Raw genomic sequence first — 8,072 nt, 5'->3', positions numbered from 1 at the left:
AGCTAGTGTTTCCTAAGCATCTATTTTGTGCCAAGCACTGCACACTTGATGTATAATAATAAGTGGGTACTGAAACACTGTGTATAATAATTATCATAGTGCCAATGCTCCTTTATTTGTCTAAGAGCCTCATGTACCACATACCAGGGCAAAGATCTTGCCCATTTTAATCCTAATGCCTGGAATTGATAGTCAGTGAATGAATGATCTCCTTTACTTCTCAAGGCCACCCTGCAGCATAATTGCCGAATCCCATTTTTAGACTTGGAAACCGAGGCTCAGACAAATGGAGACTTCCCCCAAAGACACCCAGCAAGTAGGGGGCAGAGGAGGGACCTGAAAGGAAGCCTTCCTGTTACAGAGCCCTTTACCCTCCATGTGGATGGGGCCCCCGAGAGGGAAGGCAGCTTCCTCTGGCTCCCAAAACAGGTCAGGAACCCAGCCAGGATGAGAAGCCAGCTTTCCCAACCCCTCCATCCCTGGCTCTTCTCCTTGGCTCTCCCATATTCTCTTGCGGCCCTGGCACTGAGCACCATGTCCCACGAACACTGGGTCCCCATAGTAGATATTTGCAGATGATGCTGTAGGTACCAGGATCAGGCCTCTCCGAGCCTTCTGTGGGACCAGCCCCCAGTCTCCAAAGGCAGCTGGTTTTCAGGCTGCAGGGCCAGTGAGGAAAGCCAAGCCTCCGTGGTTTCCTGTCCCGCCTCAAGTCCTGGAGGGACCTGAACGAACACAGGACAACGCGTTCTCCAGCCTCAGCTTCCGGAGGCGCTGCAGAAACCTGCGCGGACAAAACTCCCGGTACAACCCTCCTCCTCCATCGCCCTTCCTCCAACTGCCCTCTCTAGCGGTGGGGGGAAGGGCGGGAACAGAATTCCTGGCAGCCCCCCGGGGTGGAAGGGAGCAGAGAGCGCAAGCCGTGCTGTGTCAGGGAGACCCCTCCGCGGCTGTGCCATCTGTGCAGAGACAGAGAAGGCGAGAAAGAGCCAGCGAGTGATAGAGTCCGCCAGGCAGAGAACAGTACGTGCAAAGGGAACAGCAGTTGCCAAGGCCTGGAGGCAGGAACCGGCCAGGGAGAACCCGGAAGAAGGCGGGGCCCACTCCGCTGCCCACCGCGATCCTGGGCCAGTTCCTGCGGTCAGCGACAGAGTTGGTCCTTGGAGCCTATGTTCTATGTAAGGAGGCTGAGGACTCAAGGCCTCAGCAGGCCCGGCACACAGTAGGTGCTCAATTAAAGTTCGTGGATGAAAGAATGAACAAAGCGACCCAGAAGAGATTTAAGAAATCAACCAGTCCAGGAAGCAAAAGGTCCAATGCCTGCAGGGGCTTTTCATGTGAAAATCCCCAATTAGGGCTCTTAAAAAAAAAATCATGTAAGGAAACAAACCCCAGAGGCTGCTTTATTTGACTTGAGGCCTCCTGTGCTAGCCGTTCATCTTATCCATGGAAAAAACTGAGTTGGGAGGCATTAAAGACACTTGCGGGCATAGCTAAGAGCTGGGACCATGGTGATGAGCTTCTGTTTGTCGAATGCCTACCGTAGGCTTTCCACACATTCCCTCAATAAATACTTACCACTTCCAGGAATAGACATTGGGATCTCTGTATTTGTTTTTTTTTTAGACGATGAGGAATCAGAGGCTCAGAGAGGTTAAGGGACTCATCTAGAGTCACAGAGGAGTCAATGGCAGACTGGATCGGAACCCGGTCTGCCCAGAGCTGAGTTTTTTATACACTCCCTTTAAGAGTATATTGTACATAATTTTGTACCAGAGGAAACTGAGACCCGGTGGGATGTGGTGTGCGTGCGTTTAATTCAACACAGCCGACAGTGACTGATTCGTTTCTTTGAGAGCCCAAATCTTAAGAATCAAGCCCATCGATCTGATTCCAGCCCCCAAATCTAGATTTACCCAAGCAGGAGGCTGTGGTTTCCCACCCCCACTGCAAATACTCCAATCCTCCTCCCAGACAGTAATGCCACACCGTGGGTGTGTTACTGGTCCAAACGTTCGCGCGCCCCACGCTTCAAAGAGGCCAATGTTCAGAACGTCAGCGTCTGGAGTAAAGAGAGGCTTGTTCATGGAGAAGGCACCTCACTGAGAAGATGGGGGTCTCAGAGCTTCCTCAAATCCATCTTAAGCAAGTCCAAAGTTGAGGCATCTTTTCAAATCAAGGGATGGGAACCTGGGAGGGGCTGTTTCTGTAAAAACTCCAGCCCCAAGCAGAGTCCCTCTAACGATCAGCATGACTAAAGCAGGAGCTATTAGCCTGAAGGCCATGGGAACAACGCACGCCCAAACAAGATGGGGTCAGAGAGACCCAGAATTTCACTCCGGTACAGGCGCTTAATGAGCCCTTTTTGATGGAGGTTACGGAGGCAGAGGCGAGGCTGCTGGAGGGAGAGAGTTCTACTTCCCTGCCCTACCCCCCCGGCTCCAGGGGCCTGCCCAGCCCCCCGGCTCCAGCCCCCGCGCACCAGAGCTCTCCCACTGCAATTACGGTAATTAGCTCCCAGCCTCTTGCCCGGGAGGGAGGATGAAGGGAGGCGGACTTTGGCCCAGGCTGACCTGCTTCCGGGAGGGCCCTCCGATTGGTCCACTCCGGACACGTGACGCGCGCCTTGGACTTGTTGCTGGGCATCCCGGCGTTGCCAGGGCAACGCCTACCGCGAGTTCTCCCCGCCAAGTGCCGGGGAGAAGTGGCTGTGCTGAGGATCTGGACACCCGGCGGGAAAGCGAGGAGGAGGGCTGTCTCCCTTCCCCAGTTCTCCCCAGCCCCTAGTCCCCCAGCCCCTTCCCCCATGGGCTCCCTATGGACCCGACATCCAGGTGGGTGGACAAGGCAGGTAGGACGTCACAGACTAGGCCAGGAAACACGCACCCCGCCAGCACAGACAAGACCCTCGCCAGGGACTCCCCTGTGTGCAGACAGGGTGTACAGACGGACAGAACACAGACACACAGATCTGGCATGCATAGTTGCTGAAAAGCCCGCCAGGCTCAGAGCCTCTGTTCCCAGAGGCATGACACTAGACAAGACAGAGATGAGATAGTCCCTGTCTCCACTGTCGCCATCCTTATCACAGGTGCTGCTGGGCCTCAGGCGAGCACTTTACCTGCGTTTCACCCTCATTCCATCCTGTGTGAATCCCATTTTACAGATGAGGAAACAGACTCAGAACGGAGCCGGCACCTAGCTAGGAGGCAGGGACTCCACCCTCCAGAAGTATCTATTAAAGTCCACATACTTATTCACTTTATACAACTTACTCTAATGATAACGATAATAATATATTGGTTAGCTATTGCTGCATAACAAGTTATTCCAAAACTTAGTGGCTTAAAACAACAATATTTGACGTTTTGATATATACCTCTTGTTATGTCACCAAGCACCTAAGGAAAAGGCTGTTTTCCTGCATAATCAGGATACAACAAAACATGAAATTTAGCATTGATTTGATGTTGTTATCTAATATGTAATCCATCTTCAAATTTCACCGACCGTCCACATCACGTTCTCTGTAGCACTTTTCCGATCTGGGATTTGATCAGAATCATCTGTCGCGTTTGGTGCTCCTGCCCGAATTGACTATCATGTCTTCCGTGACACGCGAAGAGAGCAGAGTCGTTTCATAGACGCTTTGGGTTTAGAATTGTCCTACGGTCTCTCTAATTCATTTCATTCATTTGACAAACACTTGTTGAGCTCCTACTGCATGCCAGGCGCTGGTATCCCAGTAGCAAACAGGACTTCCCATAATAAAATTACCAAGTGGATGGGCGCTAGCGATGCTCTGAGCTTTCCAGTCCTGCCTAGCGAAACATCGGCTCTACCGATCGATCACTCACTGTGTGACCTTGCGTTAGACACTTCCCCTCTCTGGGCTTTAGTTTCATCCTCTGGAAAATGTGCTTGGTGCTAGCTAGTCTTTTCCACTCACAGAGGTTCTGAGAATTTGATGAGACCATATGCGGCGGTGGTGGTAAATACCGAATGCACAGTAAACAAAGTTAACTCATGATTTTTATTATTCTGTGAACCTAGTTCAGGGTTTCTACCCTTCAGCACAGCTGACACTGGGGCCGTCCTGTGCACTGTAGGCTGTCGAGCATGATCCTTGACCTCCACCCACTCCATGCCAGGAGCACTCCCTCCTCTAAGTCGTGATGACCACAGATGTCCCCAGACATTGCCCAGTGTGCCCTGGGGAGAATCACCCTTGGGTGAGGACCACGGATCTATAATATGTGATTTTAAAGAATGATTCCAGATTGAAGCAATCTGGAATTAGGAGATCAAACACTCCATATCTACACAAAGAAGGCTTGACAGTTGCTGATGAGCCTAAAGTGGCCCTCTAAGCATCTTTGAGCTTAGGGTCTCTGGTTTCACGGGAAGATTTCCTAGGCTGAGGTCAGACACTCCTTGCCACCCACCTGCCTGGGCCCCCAGAGCACCACTCCTGGCTCATCCTCTGTGCCTACCCGCCCAGCCTCTGTCGCCAGCCCTGAGAACTGGGGCTCAGGTTTCAGCTCTGGGCAGCTGCTGGGAGGCCCGGCCTGGCAGGTGAGGGGCTTGGGAGTGAAGCCTCTTTGATGAAGACTGAGCCTGATAATCCCCATGTCTCTCTTGTTCTTGGCAGAGTGTCCCAGCTCACTCACCTGTGACATCCAGCTCAGGGGCCCAAGAAATGGGGAGTCTGGGTGGGTGGGCGGTCATACAGACATGTGTTCTGTGTGTCTACACCAGTGGTAGTCAACTGGGTGTGTGGGAGGGTGGGGATTTGTCCCCCAGGGGGCATTCGGCAGTGACTAGAAACATTTTTGGTTTGAGGTGCTAGCTACCAGCATATGACAAGTAGAGGCTAGGGATGCTACTAAACATCCTACGATGCACAGGCCGGCCCACGCGCCAGCGAGACTCGTCAGCCCGGATGTCGGGTTGTGTGGGGGTGGAGAGACTCTGGTCGGTGTCAGGGCTGCGTCTCCACACGCGGACCCATCTTCCGCCAAGAGCGTGCACGCGGCCATCTACCGCTACATTCATTTCGTCTTTCCATAAAGCATTTTATTCATCGTCCTTTTCTTATTCCATGATTGCATATTCTCTGTAGATAGTTTAAAAAATAGAGAAAAACACCAGTGAAAATGAAAGTCACCCACGACAACCCCTTGCAGAGGAAATCTCTGCCAAGAGTTTTTAATATCCTCCCCCGACTCTGCCCCCATGTATCTGTGTTCTCATTCATGTATTTAAAGACCCAGAATCATCCAGCGCATTATTTCACTTAATAGATGGGAAGCATCTTTTCGTGTCTTGAAATTCTGTCCTACGTTCTATTTCCTGAGGCGGCTGCCCCATAGTTTAAGTAACGAATGCCCGTCATTGGACTTCCCGGTTGTTCGCGGGTTGGGGCTAAAGTAGCTCCGTGACGGAGCTCTTTGGGACTGAATCTTGCACTCACATTTATTTCCGTAAGATAAGTGGTTGGGGGCAGCATTGCCACATCAGCAAATGGGCTCGTTTTAAAGTATTTTTTCAATGACCACTTACCCACTTCCTACACCTGCCAGGCGGTTGATAATTGCAATGATCAACTACAACGCAATTTGAAAATGCAGTTTGTGAAAAGTTTAAAGGAGGCGCAAAGAGGAGAAGGAAACGTCTCAGTTAGTCCCGCGCTTGGTGCAGTTTGGAGCACACCCTGCCACAGCTTTTTCTGTATGGACACAGACGTGTTCACGAGTTCCACTTCTACGAAATAGGAGGTCCCTCCGTTCTTAAGCATGAAATCCTTTCTAAAGTGAGTAAGACCATTTCTGTTCCCTCTTTTCTCATTTCTGATGACATCGAAAGCTTGGGCCCCTCTTACTCTTATTTTGCCGTTGGTGGTGCGACCTGAGGGTTGAAAATTTCCTCATTCATTTGTTCATTTGGCACATATTGATTGAACACCTGCTGCGTGCCAGACGTTGTTCTCGATGAGCCACGAACAAGACAGACGAGACAGGCAGGCCCTCATGGAGTTTATAACCTAGAACGAAAAGGAGACAGACATTAAACAAGGAAGCATTCTAACACAGGGCATTGGAGAAAAATATAGGAGGACGTGAGTGGACACATAACAAGTGACCGGGGCAGGCTTCCCTACGGAGGTGACGTGCGAGCCAAGACTAAAGGGTGCGTTGACACAATTAAGAGACACGGAAGGAAAGAGTGTTCCCAGAGGTGGGCACTGTGTGTGTCAACGCCCTGACTTGTGAGGAGCTGTCTCTGCGAAGTCCCGGTTCTGATACTGGCTGGGACCAAGCTGGGTGTGAGCAGGTGGGACTTGGGCTGGGAGCAGAGACGGTGTCAACGGGTCTCCCAAGACTCTGGCCTGGCGAGATGGATGGTGGGGAGGCTCGTGGAGGGCCAGGGTTCCAGGGAACGGATCACGAGTCCAGCTTTGGATGCCTCGAGGTAGCTGTCAGTGCTGGGGAGCTAGGGGGGCTGAGAGGTCAGGTGGGCAGTGGGCGAGAGGCTAGAGGACGAACTCAGGATAGCAAAGTGCCACCGAGGGGCAGGCGGAGGTGAGGGCGAGGGGGCCCAATGGCCCAAGCACTGGCTTTGGGGCCTGGTAAACCGGCGCCCAGTTGCCCACCACCCCCGGGTCCCCTACTCCGGTTCTAGACTTGGAGCAGAGCCTGGGGAGGGTCTGTGAGGGCTGCCGGGCTGGGTTCTGCCTCCTTTATCTCCCCTTCCAGAACTTCGAATAGATTTCCGTGTCTATTAAATCCAACACCAGAAAAATGTATAGCAAGATAGCAAATGTTTTTTTCAAACAGAGGGAGAGAGAGAGGGAGGGAGGGAGAGAGAAAAGGAGGGGAGGGGAGAGGAGGGGAGAAGAGAGAGAGAAAGTGGTAAGTGCAGACGACATGCTCCTGAAGCCATGGTGACCGGTGTGACTCAGGAGGGGGTTGCCGATGATATTAATAATAATTCTGTGTGGATATTTCCAGCACGAGTTATTATAAGGGCAAGGCAGCGTGTGTATGTGAGTACGTGCATGGGTGCGAGTGTGTGCATACTTTTGTAGGTGTCTCGATTATGCGTGTGAGTGACTGTGCATGCGTGGGTTGCAGGTGTGTGATTCTGTGTGTGTTGTGCGTGGGTGTGACTGCAGGTGTGTGCACATTCCCGTAGGTGTTCAGAGCTGCGTGTGGACAGTGATGAGTCCCATGTGTGTCCAAGTGTTCCTTTGCATGCATTTGTGTAATCAGCTCTGTGCACCTGCATCCGTGCATGTGCACATTTGTGTAGGCATTTGAGTCTGCTTGTACATACAAGTGCACGCGATGCTGTTTGTGAGCGGCTCGTGAGCTCGGATGCCGGTGTTTTCATGCATGCGTGCGTGGGTCATGTGTGCGCAGGTCCAGAAGGGTTTGTGCACAGATTTAGGTGTGTGTGCACAAGGGAGCTTGAAGTAAACGTCTAGACATGAAGATCTGTAGTCTAGTTAACGGTCTTGGAACAATTCCCTGATTTTGAGAATGTTCTAGAGTTATGTAAGATGTTACTATCGGGAGGAGCTGAAGAGAGGGAACAAGGGACAGTCTGCGCCATATTTGCAACTTCCTGTAGAGCCTATCATGGTTTAAAAAATAGAAAGGTTAAAGAATCCGGGACTGGGAAACACGAATTTCACACATTTTCATGTTTTCTCAAAACAAGCAGGAGAAAACGCAAAAGAAAAAAATCTAGGCAGCCAACCTATAATTTTTTTAAAGTAAGATTTAAAATTTTGAGATCACGGTCGATATCTTAAGTCTCCCAGGTGGGGGATGGTGATCCAGGAGCCACGCGTGTTTGGGGGCAGGGGTGGGGGTGGGGGTGAGGAGGCTCAGACCAGACACAGGCATGTGGCCGTCTGGTGACTCGGGAGGACCTGGGAGGAGACGGAGTATGTGCAGAGTGAAGTCAGTGCAGGATTAACCGAATTAGAGAACACGAGACTTCACAGGTAAAGTCGAGGAAATTTAATCAAGGCGAAGTGGAAAAGTCAGTGGCATCAAGTCTCCTGG

This window comes from Pteropus vampyrus, unplaced genomic scaffold (genome assembly GCF_000151845.1).
Source record: "Pteropus vampyrus isolate Shadow unplaced genomic scaffold, Pvam_2.0 Scaffold226, whole genome shotgun sequence".
Lineage (NCBI taxonomy): Eukaryota > Metazoa > Chordata > Mammalia > Chiroptera > Pteropodidae > Pteropus > Pteropus vampyrus.
This window is presented reverse-complemented; position numbering follows the sequence as displayed.